This window comes from Symphalangus syndactylus, chromosome 6 (assembly GCF_028878055.3).
Source record: "Symphalangus syndactylus isolate Jambi chromosome 6, NHGRI_mSymSyn1-v2.1_pri, whole genome shotgun sequence".
Taxonomy (NCBI): Eukaryota; Metazoa; Chordata; class Mammalia; order Primates; family Hylobatidae; genus Symphalangus; species Symphalangus syndactylus.
In genome coordinates this window covers 146442286-146458362 of record NC_072428.2, presented here as the reverse complement: position 1 = coordinate 146458362, position 16077 = coordinate 146442286, and positions in this window count along the sequence as shown.

Below are 16077 nucleotides of genomic sequence, written 5' to 3'. Positions count from 1 at the left end.
CTCGTTCTGGGAGCAGTAGGAAGCATGGCCATGTTTTGGGTGGGGCGTGGGTGAGGGTGAGAGAGGGACAGTAACGGCTTTGCATTTTCAGCAGGCCACCCTGCAGCCTGCAGGACCTTGCAATCCAGATGGGTGGACAGAAGGCTGTTGTATCCCAGAACTTCCCCCAGCCTGGAAAAATGTAGCTACTTGGGGCTCTGATTAGAACAGCTCTTTAAAAATAATAGCCCAGGCCAGGCTCGGTGGCTCATGTCTGTAATCCCAACACTTTGGGAGGCTGAGACGAGAGGATGACTTGAGCCCAGGAGTTCGAGACCAGCCTCAGCAACATTGGCAAAACCCCATCTCTAAAAAAATTACAACAATTAACCAGGTGTGGTGGCCCATGCCTGTGGTCCCAGCTACTGGGAGCCTGAGGTGGGAGGATCACTTGAGCCCAGAAGGCAAAGGTTGCAGTGAGCCGAGATCAAGCCACTGTGCTCCAGCCTGGGCAACAGAGTGAGACCAAAAAAAAAAAAAAAAAAGCTCAAATGATCTATTAAAAGTAATTAAAACTAATATGATATGCGATTTAAAGTATAACTTGTGGCCAGTCATAGTGGCTCACACCTGTAATCCCAGCAATTTGGGAGGCCAAGGTGGGTGAATCACTTGAGGTTAGGGGTTCAAGACCAGCCTGGCCAACATGGTGAAACCCCGACTCTACTAAAAATACAAAAATTAGCTGGGCGTGGTGGCGCATGCCTGTAATCCCAGCTACTGGGGAGCCTGAGGTGGGATAATTGCTTGAACCTGGGAGATGGAGGTTGTAGCAAGCTGAGATCGCACCACTGCACTCCAGCCTGGGCGATAGAGTGAGTCTCAAATAATAATGATAATAATAATAAAGTGTAACTTTTGACTCAGGTTCACAATTTTTTTGTTTTAATGCATCAGTTTATTGGTCGATTACCTTAACATGTTGAATTTGTTTTCTGGTTGCAAAGATAATTGGTGATTATTATAAAAATGGAAATGTTACAATTGTGTATATAAAATGTAGAGGGAAAAGTCCACCATAAGTTCTTCCTTCCAGAAACGCGTATCTTTCTGGATATGTGATGTGTGTATTAACTTGCATTATTATTTTTTTTAAACCAAAATAGGATATACTGTTTCTCATGTTCCCGCTTGCTTTTGGTCATCTGGGTCCTGGCTACCTGGAGCAGGGGCCCCAGGGTGGCAGCAGCTGTGCACCTGCAGGCTATGAGAAGTGCAGCCCCTCAGGCCCTCCCCAGACCCTGAGGCAGCGTCTACATTCTCACAGCCTCCCTGGGTGATTCGCTTGCACACTGGAGTCCGAAAGTCCGGATCCCTCACTCTTTTCAGTGGCTTTATGGGTGTGATTTATGTAACCAATCCAGTAATGGCGAATATTTTATTGTTTTCTTTTAACAACATACATTTTTTTTTGTACTATTACAAAATGCTATAGTAGGCCAGGTGCCGTGGCTCACACCTGTAATCCCAGCACTTTGGGAGGCCAAGGAGGGTGGGTCACCTGAGGTCAGGAGTTCAAGATCAGCCTGACCAACATGGTGAAAACCCGTCTCCACTAAAAATACAAAACTTAGCCGGGCGTGGTCGTGGGCGCCTGTAGTCCCAGCTACTAGAGAGGCTGAGGCAGGAGAATCGCTTGAACCCGGGAGGCAGAGGTTGCTGTGAGGCAAGACTGTGCTACTGCATGCCAGCCTGGGTGACAGAGCGAGACTCCATCTAAAAAAAAATGCTATAGTAAACTTCCCTTTGTGTATTTTGCAGGGTTGTGCAAATTTCATAAGAATTTCCTTCTAGAAATTGCTTAGGGAAAGGTAGGAATATTATTTTTAAATTTAACAGATAATGCCAAATTTCCAACCCAGAAGCTGTGCTGGTTTGCACTTCCAGGGAGAGTGAGCACCCATCCCCCACACCCTCCCTGTACCGAGTGGTCTCAGGCGGTTTCATCTTTTCCCACTAACATGAGGCCAGCCTCCTGGAGAGGGGAGAAGCCCTGACTCCACCGTCCCCAAGTCCCCAAACTTCCCCGTCTTCGACGTCCCATTCCCCTCCTCAAATCATTCAGTGGCTCCGTGTGTACCTGGAGTGCCAGGTTCCTTCATGCTTGGCCTTTAAGGCCCCCGCACCCAACACACACATTGACTACTTCTTTTTAATTTTGTTTTAAGAGACGGTCTCACCATGTTGCCCAAGCTGACCTCAAACTCCTGGGCTCAAGTCTCCCCAGTAGCTGGAACCCCATGCTGCCACAGGGCAGCACTCCCACTGTCCTCCGCTCCTCCTGTCCTCCTCTGTCCTCTGCTCCTGTGCCTGGTGCCCTGATGGGTAACCCTGACAATACGGAACTCTCTGTGCTCACCTCTGTCTCCCACACGAGACTTTGAGTCTAGCCCTCCGATTCCTATTCAACTGAATACAGTTCACATGTCTACCCCAGGGCCTATTTCAACTCCTGGCGCGCAGTCAGCACTCAGAGGTTTGACGGGCAAGTGAGCAAACGGACAAATGAATGAATGAGTAAGCGCCTTAGAACACTCGAGGCAGATACATGTGGGCAGAAATGAACTTTCAGAGGCCGCCATAGCCTCCGTCGTTTCCTTTTGCAATATTAATTGTCTATGGAATGGCTGAGCCAAGAACTGAAAGGTTCAGGTTTCTCTCCCCGGAGTTTGGACGGCACCAAGCTGCAGCAGTAGGGTGGTATTCAACACGGAGAAGGCCGTTTCTGTGGGAGATGCTTCCAGTGAAACTTTGGAGTCTGGGCTGAGCTTGTCGACAAGGGTGTTGAGCCTGTTGTTTATTAGCATTTGGCTGCAGGGTTAGCTCTTCCTCTGACATGGTTCATCCCATTCATCAGATGAGTAAGGAGTTGTCCCCAGACCATAGACCTGCGCTGACATCTCTTGCACAGTAAAGAAAAGGAAAAATTCATAGTTGTATGTTGTGGTTTTCAGTATTTTTAGTTTACAAGCCAACTGTTTATCACATTAGGACATTGATCTATAAATAAATTTGAAAGCAGTGATACATCTGGGCCTTCGCGGGCCTCCAGTTGAGGCAATGATCTATAAATATATTTGTCTGTGTCATTGATCTCTTATTATTAATGTTGTGGCTTTCATTATGGTTATCAATCTCACCCTGATTACCAAAGTCCTGGAAAACCTTTGTTCTCTGACCAGGCCTCATTGGCCAGTTCTTACGCATTTGACTAACATAAGGTTACATCAAGTACTGGCTGTATTTCAGACGCATCATTCATTTTCAGTAGCTCTTCCTGTTCTTTCTGTCCACTTTCTTCCTTTTGAGCGTATTTTTCTATTTTCTAGAGGTGCTCCCCTCATTTGTAGCAAAAGTTACCTGAATGCCCTCAAATTAAGAATTGCTACATTTTTGATATTTATATACTTTAACTTCTATAAAAGGTATGCCTATTGGGGCAGGGCATTGTAGCTCACGCCTATAATCCTAGCACTTTGGCAGGCCAAGGTGGGAGGATCACTTGAGCCCAGGAGTTTGAGACCAGCCTAGGTAACATAGTGAGACTCCATCTGTACAAAAAATACAAAAATTAGTCGGGTGTGGTGGCATGGGCCTGCACTCCCAGCTACTCGGGGAGGCTGAGGTGAGAGGATCCATTGAGCCTAGAAAGTGGAGGCTGCAGTGAGCCAAGATCACACCACTGTACTCCAGCCTGGGTAACAGAGCAAGACCCTGCCTCAGGAAAAAAAAAAAAAATTATGCCTATTTTGTTAGTTGTGTAAGACTTCTCTCGTTATTTTTTGTGATTTTCTTTGTTTCTGTTGTGTCTCTGCCAGGCAGTTTTGTACTCTCGCAGGGTAATCTTACATAGAGGTGGCTTCCCATTCATGTTCTTGCTTGAGAAGATTCACCCTATTGCCTTGTATTTGCTGCCGGGTTAGCCAACATTGGACCGAGCATGTCTGCTGCTTTTACAGGACTTACAAAACTCTGTCTTTTGGCTGGGCATGGTGGCTCATGCCTGTAATCTTAGCACTTTGGGAGGCTGAGGTGGGAGGATCACTTGAGGCCAAGAGTTTGAGACCAACCTGGCCAACACGGTGAAACCCATCTCCACTAAAAATAGAAAAAAATTAGCTGGGTGTGGTTGCTCCTGCCTATAATCCCAGCTACTTGGGAGGCTGAGGCATGAGAAGGCATAAGAATGGCTTCAACCTGGGAGGTGGAGGTTGTGGTGAGCTGAGATCGCACCACTGCGCTCCAGCCTGGGCAACAGAGCAAGACCTTACCTCAAAACAAAACAAAACAAAAACAACTCTATCTTTCTATGCGGCTATGTTACTCAGGCCTACAGCAAACTAATAGAATTTGAATGTAGCTTTTTCAAATTGTGTAAGACACTACTTAGTACCATCACTGGCTAAAGTCACCTCCCATTTAATATTACTCAGATCACAAACTAAGTCCAAACATGGTTCTCTCCATACGGAAATCCTGGCAATGCAACATCCAGGTGTATTTATGTTTTCTAGATGGAAAATGTTTTTTCTTGTTATGAAAAGTTCAAAATAGGCCAGGCATGGTGGCTCATGCCTGTAATCCCAGCACTTTGGGAGGCCGAGGCAGGAGGATCACTTGAACCCAGGAGGTAGAGGCTGCAGTGAGCTGCGATCGCACGCCACTGCCCTCCAACCTGGCCAAAGGAGCAAGACCCTCAAAAAGAAAGAAAAAAACGTTCAAAATAAAAATTGCAGACCATTTAAAAAGTTTGAAAGAGAGGCTGCGGAAGGTGCTTCTGTGGGTGCCTCCCTGTCTCTGGCTGTGTGTGCCCGTGATGCCCAGAGCAAAGGTCTTTCTCTCTGAGTCCCAGGGGGCCAGTGTGGCCAGCCCTGGAACAGCACGACTGGGCATCGAGGATCCACAGTCCAGCTTCTTCCCCTCCTCCAGGCCTGGCCCACTCTGAGGGCTGCTGCCTGTGGGGTGGCCTCGCCCTACCACCTCCTCACTGCAGGCTTTACCTCCCTGTCTCACACCAGCTCAGTGCAGGGCTTCTCAGTTCCACTCCCAGCTAGGTGACTCACAGAAACATCTTTATCTCTGTGTGCAAAAGAATCTGACTTACCACGGCAGCTAACAAACAAAACAGCCAAACTCTAATAATAACCAGTGGCTACTCAGAAGCAAGCCATGTGGAGTTCTCACTTTTTCTTTCTTTTATTTTTTTTTTTTTGAGATTGAGTCTTGCTCTGTTGCCCAGGCTGGAGTGCGGTGGCGTGATCTTGGCTCACTGCAACCTCCGCCTCCCAGGTTCAAGCAATTCTCCTGCTTCAGCCTCCTGAGTAGCTGGGATTACAGACGCATGCCACCATGCTCAGCTGATTTTTGTATTTTTAGTAGAGAGAGGGTTTCACCATGTTGGCCAGGCTGGTCTCAAACTCCTGACCTCAGGTGATCCACCCGCTTTGGCCTCCCAAAGTGCTGAAGTGTTGGGATTACAGGTGTGAGCCACCGCGTCCGGCCCTCTCTCTTGCTGAAACTGAGCTGGATTTCTCCTCCTCAGCCTAAGGCTCTTTCTTCAACACACACAGTTTTGGAGAAACAAAGGGGAGGAGGGAATCATCCTCCATTCTTGCTGTCTTACTTCTTCTTACCTCAGTGCGCAGGAGGGTGGTTGGTGTGAAGGTGGCAGCTGCCTGAGGATTCCTGCTTTGTGAGGTTGGGGAGGCAGGAGTCACGCCCTGAACACAGAGAGAGGAATTCCCCAGCACAGAGGAAAGGGCTGGGTGCCAGAAGACATTGTCGCGGGCTTCATGAGGCTCATTCTCCTTCCCTACAGCCCTGGCCTCCCAGTGCGGGGTCCACACCTGTGCCCACCGCCACCAGCACAGCCTCCTCAGCCTGGCTCCTGCCCTTGCCATGTGGCCAACACTTTGTCACACAGCAACCTGGCAGAATCCCACCTCCCTTTTGAAATTGCCCTGGAATCTTGGGCCGGGCGTGGTGGCTCACACCTGTAACCCCAGCACTTTGGGAGGCCGAGGTGGGCAGATTGTCTGAGATCAGGAGTTCAAGACCAGCCTGGCCAACATAGTGAAACCCTGTCTCTACTAAAAATACAAAAATTAGCCAGGCATGGTGGCGGGTGCCTGTAATCCCAGCTACTTGGGAGGCTGAGGCACAAGAATCACTTGAACCTGGGAGGCGGAGGTTGCGGTGAGCCAAGATCCCACCACTGCACTCCAGCCTGGGTGACAGAGCAAGACTTGGTTTCAAAAAAAAAAAAAAAAAAGTAAAAAAATTGCCCAAGTTGGGGATGTCAAGGTTCACATGGGAAATTGTGTCTATTTTTCATTTTAATTATTTGCATTGCAACATTGCAAATTTTGGGGAAAAAGTTTAACAGGTCCTTTAAAAACATTATTTACATGCTCTACCATGTTTAGTGCTGTACAGTCTGTTGTCTTGTACTAACCATATTTAGCACATAATGAACTCTGATAGATTTTAATTGTTCTGTGTCAGTCATAATAAGGATATAACATTTATTGTGTGTTTACCATAAGACAAGCACTATCCTCAGCTTTAAAAAAAATCCACTCATTCAATGCCTCCCAAATCGCAGAAGGCAGCAATTGGTGTGGCATAGAAGTAGAGCTGCAGATCCTGCAAATGGTGGACTCAGTAAGTGCCCACCTAACCAGGAATGCAGTGCGGCAAAGGCTGTTGTGCGGTTGGGGACACAGCAGTTTCCTCACCCATGAAATGAGGGTGTTGGCTGAATTGCCCATCTGTGGAGCTAAGCTAGGCCTAAAGGGAGCCATCTGCAAGAGCTTCATGTAACACAAGTGGTGTCAGTTATGCCAGTTACAAAAGGGCCCTTTAAAAATACATATTTCAAGTTGAATGATGAAGAATAATTAAAGAAAAACTAAAAATATATATCATTGTATTCATCCAGCAAGGCTGTTTGTTACTATTAAGTACTGTCCTTATGTGGGCTTCTGTAATATTTAAACTGCGTTTGAAGCCAGGCATTGTGGCACGGGCTTGTAGTCCCAGCTACTCAGGAGGCTGAGTTGGAAGGATCACTTGAGCCCAGGAGTCTGAGGCTACAGTGAGCTATGATCGCACCTCTGCACTCCAGCCTAGGTGACAGATACCCTGTTCTCTGAAAAAAAAACAGGAAGAAATAGGCCAGGTGCTGTGGCTCATGCCTGTAATCCCAGCACTTTGGGAGGCTGAGGTGGGCGGATCACCTGAGGTCAGTAGTTCCAGACGAGCCTGGCCAACATGGTGAAACCCTATCTCTACTAAAAATACAAAAATTAGCTGGGTGTGGTGGGCGCCTGTAATCCCAGCTACTCGGGAGGCTGAGGTGGGAGAATCTCTTGAACCTGGGAGGTGGAGGTTGCAGTGAGCCAAGATGGTGCCATTACACTCCAGCCTGGGCAATAGAGTGAGACTCTGCCTCAAAAAAAAAAAAAAAAATTAAGAAATAAAAAATAAAAATCAACTGCATTGGGCCGGGCGTGGTGGCTCACGCTTGTAATCCCAGCACTTTGGGAGGCCGAGGCGGGCGGATCACGAGGTCAGGAGATCGAGACCACGGTGAAACCCCGTCTCTACTAAAAAATACAAAAAAATTAGCCGGGCATGGTGGCGGATGCCTGCAGTCCCAGCTACCGGGAGAGGCTGAGGAAGGAGAATGGCGTGAACCTGGGAGGCGGAGCTTGCAGTGAGCCGAGATTGTGCCACTGCACTCCAGCCTGGGCGACAGAGCGAGACTCCGTCTCAAAAAAATAAAATAAAAATAAACTGCATTGGAAACACACACACAAAGACAGAAATAATAACTTCCCAAAGAAAAGCAACATTGATCACCTGACAGACGATTTTGTTAGAGGTTGGATCTGCCGTGGGGACCTGGGAGTAAGTAGACAGAACACGGTGCTTTTCTTATCAGCAGAGAGTAGATCTTTAGCAGCAGTCACGCGGTGCTGAACACTAGCTTTTAAATTAGCTGCATTTTAAATAATATGGCTTAAAAATACACAACAATAAATCAGGAGATCATTGTAAATCACAGTCTCACATTACCAAGCTTCATCTCTCCCTGGTGCAATGTATGATTAATCTTTCCATTGCCAGGAAAGTGATGCTTCCTGTTGGAGAGATTGAGTGTGGATCTGAAAGTTCCCTCACCTTGAGTTCACTTGTTAGCACGGCCCCTGACCCAGCTGTCTGCTGCCTGTCTGAAGACCATGGAAACCTGCTGTCTTTCAGAGTGAAATTCTTATTGACATTCAAAGAGTAAACATCTACCAAGATACATTTGCTTATTTTGTCTTCTTCTTGCTGAGCTGGAAATACCTGGATTTTCACCATAATAAAGGCATTTCTCAATGACAGACACTGTACCATCACTAGATAGCAAGTTTTAACCCCCACGCTGAGGAGTAAAATCTCCAGCATCTGCCTGTCTGGGGTTGGCTCTCAGGCAGTGGTAATTATCAGGATTTTATCCTAGAAAACAAGGCAAGCCTAACACACCATTTCTCAATTAAGTTTCCTGAAAACCAATTTATTCTATTTGAGTAAATTATATATTTGATACTGAAATTCAGAAACATTTTACTGTTTAACTAGTGTACACTCATGGGTGCTTTGTGGAACAGCTGGTTGGGAATACTTATTGTAGAACTTTTCACAGCATTTATCGATCTGTCTGGCAAATGAATCCCTAGACAGGAACTGTCTATGGGTGACATTTTACAACGCCAATATAGATCCAAAGCTTTTAATGTACCTTTCGCCTTTATCATAATGTCACCAAGAAAATCAGAGTGGGTAGGAATAGCCTTCTGACATCAAACGGCACGTTTAACTATGTTAAGATGGCTCTGATCTACTCAGCCTATACATCTAAAGATTTCAGAATGGTTCTTTGCCAATCTGGTCCTATGGCCTCTAAAATTAAATAAGCAAGAGTTGATCCTCCATGTTGATGATATAGGACCATGGCCGAGTTCTCAGCAGGCCTCAAAGAGCAACTAAAACTACCGGTCAACCATTGTCAACAGAAACAGCGAAGTATTAGTTATGCCAACCAGCACCAAAATAGGTATTCTTGTCAGACCAATCCTGGCATCTAAATTGATCATACTAAGCAACCCTGTTTAAGGGCTGAACTCATGATGTTGGTAATGTCAAGAAGTACTGGCCAGGCGAGGTGACACATGCCTGTAATCCAAGCACTTTGGGAGGCTGAGGTAGGAGGATTGCTTGAGGTCAGGTTACTTGGAAGCTTCACTTAATGGGTTTATATTTTAGAGGGCGCCAGATAGAAAACAAAAAAACTAGTTTGCTTCTCCAGAATTTAAAAACAGGGCTTTTGCTTTTAAAGTTATTAAACCTTCTCATGGATGTTGGACAGCATTGTGATGGAGAGGCTGTAAATTGCACAAACTGATTGTTGTTTTGTTTTGTTTGAGATGGAGTTTTGCTCTTGTCGCCCAGACTGGAGTGCATTGGTGTGATCTCCACTCACTGCAACCTCCTTCTCCCAGGTTCAAGCAATTCTCCTGCCTCAACCTACTGAGTAGCTGGGATTACAGGCGCCTGCCATTATGCCTGGCTAATTTTTGTATTTTTAGTAGAGATGGGGTTTCACCGTGTTGACCAGGCTGGTCTCAAACTCCTCACCTCAGGTGATCTTCCTGCCTTGGCCTTCCAAAGGGCTAGGATTACAGGCATGAGTCACTGTACCCAGCCCGTTTTCTTTTTTTGGAGTACAATTGTTCTGATAGTGGCTGTGGTTCCACATATCTGTAGATGTGTTAAAATTCATAGAACTATCATCTAAAGTCATTTTTAACTGTATGATGTTTTACAGATAAAACTTTAAAAATGCATTTAGGCTGGGTGTGGTGGCTCACACCTGTAATCCCAGCACTTCCCACTGGGAGAAGGGGAGGAAGACGGCCCTGTCCCTGCAGGATCGTGGTCCATGAATCGGAATGAGCTCCCGGGTCTCCATTGGCTGGTTCTGTTCATGCCCCTGGGGGTTAATTAAGCATCCAAGTTGAGATGTCAGATATACAGTGGAACACAGTGTGGATTTCAGGGGCTTGGCTTGGGCTGGAGATGAAGTTATCAGCAGGTAGATGCCATTTAAAACCCTGAGCAGGAATAAGCTCCCTATGAGAGGGAGGGCAGGCAGAAAACCCGCTCGGGGGAGCCTTGAGGCACTGGGAGCTTTGAGATGACAGGGTAAGGAGGAACCAGGGCTGAAGAGGAACTGGTGGTTGGGGAATGCCCAGAAACCATCCTCAGGCTGTTCAGCTTTGCAGAATTCCCTCTCTTCGAGCAGCAGCAGTCGCACCGATAGCTGCTATTTGTTGAGCCTTCTGCGTGTGCCAGGCAGGGGTGAGAGCTCTCGATGATGTTCTCATTTGTTCTCATTTGCTCCTCCCAACCATGGTCTGCGATGGATACCAGTGTGCCCCCTGCACAGGTGACACAGCCGACACTTTGCCCACATTCTAGAGCACAGCAGTGGGGTCTGAACTCTGATCTTTTTCTTCTCTTGCCCAAATTCCTATCCTAGGGGTCTGGGGAGTCCACACTACAAACCGTAGTCTTACTGGAAGGATTTTATTTAACCCTATATAATGTGGCTCACTTTCCAACCTGACTCTGGCATAACCTCACATGACAGATAAGGAAAGAAATCAAAATATTTTAACCCAAATATGCTTCCTTGCCAGATCTTGAAATAGCCCTGCAAAGTTGTCTCTTGTAGGGGAAATCCATTCTGTAGAGAACCCCTTTCTGTTTTCCAGAGATTTTTCCTGATCCAGGAGACAATCACCTAACAGTCTGACACCTTTTTATGTCCGATAAGAAACATTTACAGTCTATTCTCCCCCTGAAGGCTGCTACCTGCAAAGTAAGAACCTTGGTCTCCAGAATCCCATTATCTTTTTTTTTTTTTTTTTTTTGAGACGGAGTCTCGCTCTGTCGCCTGGGCTGGAGTGCAGCGGCGTGATCTCGACTCACTGCAACCTCTGCCTCCCAGGTATAAGTGATTCTCCTGCCTCAGCCTCCCGAGTAGCTGGGACTACAGGCGTGTGCCACCATGCCCAGCTAGTTCTTTGTATTTTTAGTAGAGACAGGGTTTCACCGTGTTAGCCAGGATGGTCTCGATCTCTTGACCTTGTGATCCGCCCGCCTCGACCTCCCAAAGTGCTGGGATGACAGGTGTGAGCCACTGCACCCCTGGCACACAATCGCATGTCTTAATCCAGATATTCCTTTCTATTGATTCCAGGTCTTTAGATAATAACTCAACCAATTGCCCATCAGAAAATCTTTGAATCCACCTATGACCTGGAAGTCCCTGCCCCTTCCAATTGTCCCACTTTTCCAAACCAAACCAACGTACATCTTAACATGTATTGGCTGATGTCTTATGTCTCCCTAAAATGTACAAAGCCAAGCTGTAGCCGAACCACCTTGGACATATGTTCTCAGGATCTCCGCAGGGCTGTGGCCTGGGTCATGGTGTTAGTGGCAGCGAGCCTGTATGCGTCTGCAGCAACCTCAATTCTTTCCTCCTCAGAAGAAAGAATTCAGCTGAGGGGCATAAGGCAGAGTGAGAGATTCAGGCAAATTTTAGAGCAGGAGTGAAAGTTTGTTTAAACATTTAGAGCAGGAACAAAAGGAAGGAAAGTATACTTGGAAGAGGGCCAAGTGGGCGACTCGAGAGATCAAGTCCACAGCCTTTGACTTAGGGCCAGGGGTCTTGCATCCCTTCTCCCCTGATTCTTCCCGTGGGGTGGGCTGTCTGCATGCAGAGTGGCCTGCCAGCACTTGGGAGGGGCCGCGTGCACAATGTGTTTACTGGAGTTGTACACGTGCTCCCTTGAGGCATTCTTCCCTTACCAGCCCAGTGTTCCCAGAGGAAGGTCATCCTCCGGCCCGGTGTTCCCAGAAGAAGGTCATCCTCCGGCCCGGTGTTCCCAGAGGAAGGTCATCCTCCGGCCCGGTGTTCCCAGAGGAAGGTCATCCTCCGGCCCGGTGTTCCCAGAGGAAGGTCATCCTCCGGCCCGGTGTTCCCAGAGGAAGGTCATCCTCCGGCCCGGTGTTCCCAGAGGAAGGTCATCCTCCGGCCCGGTGTTCCCAGAGGAAGGTCATCCTCCGGCGCGGTGTTCCCAGAGGAAGGTCATCCTCCGGCCCGGTGTTCCCAGAGGAACGTCATCCTCCAGGTTTGCCTCTTAGTGCACGTGCTCGAGCCACTTGCCCAGCTCCTGAGATCTTATCAGGAAGCGGCTGATCACCAGTTGCAGGTGTTCCTGTCTATTGTGGGGGCTGCTTTCCTTGGTGCCAGCTGAGACTAATTATTTTAGAGAGACAGTTAACAGCCACCTGACCATCACCTGATGGTCGCCTGACACTCCTGGCTGGAGACGGGCCCTCTCCTGTCTGCTCGTGTCTGACTTGCTACCCACTGTAAGAACTGGTCACTCATATTTGGCTCACAGGAAATCTCTTCAAATATTTTAGAGTTTGACTCTCTTCATTGATGGTAGTCAGGGGTGGAGGACGCCTCCAGGCACAGCTCAGGTGTGGACAGGCCCACAGCACTGCGCTCCCAGGATTGGGGCTGCCTGGGCGACAAGAGCGAGACTCCATCTCAGAAAAAAAAAAAAAAAAAAAAGAAAGTCCATAAACACATGTTTTACAAGCCAGTTACACTTTTATGAGGGTCCGTGATTGCCTTTATAATGACTCAAAGCTGGGGGCATAGAGAAGCTGTGCTCTGTGTTTCCACGGAGCTGTGGATGGGTTTTGCTTTGGGGTGATCGGGACAGCAGTCAGCCATTTCTCTGAGGACCCCTTCATGCCAGAATGCTGAGCAAATGAGAACTGATGACATGTACTCGCCATTGTTTTTCCTGTAACCATATATATCCGTTTGCGTCTGTTCTGTTTTGCAACATGTAGATCTGCCTCATCCCTATGGAAGTTGTAAAATCTTCCATTACATGGTTGCATGAGATGTGTTTTTGACCAACTTCTCTTGAATGGCAATGAGTAGCAACCCACGAGCTGGGCGCTTGAATGCCTCTCTCTCGCTGGCTACCCTCTTCTTCAGTTGGGTATCAACATTAAGCTTATCCCAGAGGTCAGCGTTTCAGATGGTGAATATCTCTGAGCCCTATGATATAAACCTGTCATGAGGAGTTGTCACTTGGTTTACTGCAAGGCCTTTGTGAGCCATAGGTTAATATATTAATGAAGACTGTGGCTGTTACCCCACATTAAATAATGACGGCGAATGATTGGAAGAAAAACATCCTTATGTTCCCCTGCAGAGTGTGAGATTGATGAGAATGGATTACCCTGCCAAGGGAACTCAAAAATATTACAACCTTTTATTCCTCTGCAGCTTGGACGAGTGTGTATTCATTTCTACGTTATTACAAAAAAAACCTCTTACAACGATTCTGAGCTAAAGACACATTAAATCACCACTTTAATTATATCGAAACAGTACTCTGAGATTCTATCACTAATCTAGTTTAATCTTGGCATCTCAAGCTCATCTAATATTTTATTTCTATTCAGGTCATATTAGTCAATTGGGCATTAGCAGCAGTACTTATTTATCTTATCAGTTTATTTTTGGTAAAGTAGTAAATTACGATAGAATTACAATAATTCCTCAGCTTATATACATCTCACAATCACACACAAGCTTGGCATTTTAAAATGTGGTCTCAGTTCAATATTAACACTTTCATGGTTGTCTCTTCACTTTTCCAGAAGATTTAAGTGGCTTGGAATATTCTGGATGTGATTTTTCTCTCTGAAATGCTGCTGTTTAGCGTTTTATTTGTGGCATTACCTCTATGTGCAAACAGATCCAGAACGAGCCATGTACAGTAGGCCAATGAACTTGAAAGCCAGGAAGAAAAGGTAGTGGGGGTGGGGTTGGAGGAGTTGGACCCCCAACTACTGACAGGTTTCACCAGGATGGTCTCAGGGAGGCCAGTGGGGCCCAGAGGCTGTGGAGACCCAAGGTGCTTTGCTAATGTCCTCAGAATAGAGTTTCTATTTCAGCAGAAGACCTAACACAAGTGAGTTCTGGGACAGATGCACAATAGCCGGGTTCATGGAAGCAGTGAGGAGCACAGAGCGTTGGCTTATTACATACAGTGGAATGGTCAGAGGGACAGGGCGGTTGGGTCTCGTCCAAGACCAGCCCCTGTGTTGCTGTATGCACATCTCTTTATTTTGTTGATTTTTTTTTTTTAAGAGTCAGGGTCTCCTCTGTTGCCCAGGCTGGTATGCAGTGGTGTGATCATAGCTCTCTGCAGCCTTGAACTCCTGGGCTCAAGGAATCCTCCCTCATCAGCCTCCTGAGTGAGTGGGACCACAGGCACATGCCACACGCCTGGCTTGAGTGCGGGTCTCTGTGGGAAGCTTGCCCACAAGTCCTTGCCAGGGGTCCCACGGTGCCTGCATCCACCACCTGCAGCTTCTGGCTCTCCTGTCCCCACAGGATGAACCATGAGGATGGGCTCTAAGTAAGACCTGGAGTCCATGGGGGAGCCTGTGGCATGTGGGCAGCGTCTGGGCAGCATTTTCTCTAAGCTTTTATTGACTATAAACCCATTTTGGGTTCACAATGCATTGATTATTTAGATATAGTAACATATTCAATTAGTGTATAGTTACCTGTTCCAGAGGATTCCTTCATCTCCTCCACCTGGCTTGGGTAATGCAAACCAGAAGGACTCATGAGCAGACATAGACTCACTGCACAGCCAGAGACCACCCCCCACACTCCCAAACCCCCGAGACTCATGGAGGAAGGAAGGTGCTTGCTGAGACCTCTGTGGTCTGTCCTGGGTCTTAGCCCTTCCCCACCAGTCAGAGCAGGCTGAATTTTCTCCTGCAAGTGCCAGAATAGCTTGAGTCCTTTGGATATTTCTTTCCCAATCGGTCAGTATTGATTTTACAGTTTAAGTCTGAGAGGGAAATCTTATTTCCTGAATTTCCAAATTCTTAGTGAACGTTCCTACTCTCTAACAAGTATCCTTTGTCCACTTTTTAATAAAAATTTTTTTCTTTGCTATGGGTAAGATTGTTACAAATAAAACTCCAGGTTTAAAACTTGTGCAACCTCAGGCCCCAGGGTTATGTTGAATTACAGCAGAAACCTTCTATAGCTAGAAAACAACTGATAGACTCATTTTCTTTCTTTTTTTTTTTTGAGACAGAGTCTCGCTCTGTCACCCAGGCTGGAGCGCAGTGGCACGATCTCGGCTCACTGCAAGCTCTGCCTCCCGGGTTCACGCCATTCTCCTGCCTCAGCCTCCCGAGTAGCTGGGACTTCAGGTGCCCACTACCTCGCCAGGCTAATTTTTTGTATTTTTAGTAGAGACGGGGTTTCACCATGTTAGCCAGGATGGTCTCGATCTCCTGACCTTGTGATCTGCCCGCCTCGGCCTCCCAAAGTGCTGGGATTACAGGCGTGAGCCACCGTGCCCAGCCAACTCATTTTATTTCTTAACTTTTTATTATGAAAATGTTACAACATACAAAAGTAGAGAGAATCATGTAATTAGCCCCCACATACCCACCACTCAGCTTAACCAATGATCAATCCATCCAGCTTCATCCATACCCCACCCATCCCTCCAACTTTCCCTTTCCCATTGGATTATTTTGGAGCGAAATCTCTGACATAGAATTTTTTCCCAGAAATAGTTCAGTATGCTACAGATATATGTTGTCGTGACATTTTTTTTATTGTGGTAATGTACATAATATGAAATTTACCATTTTAACCATTTCAAGTGTATAGTTCAGTGGCATCAAATCCATTCTTACTGCTGAGCAATCATCACCACCATTGGTCTCTAGAGCTGTCTTCATCTTGACAACCAAAACGAGCGACTGAGGCATAAGTCTCAGATCACTGGGGTTACTGAACCAGCTGAGGGCACTCCCAGGAAGAATACCCATCACAGACACATCTGTGGCTGT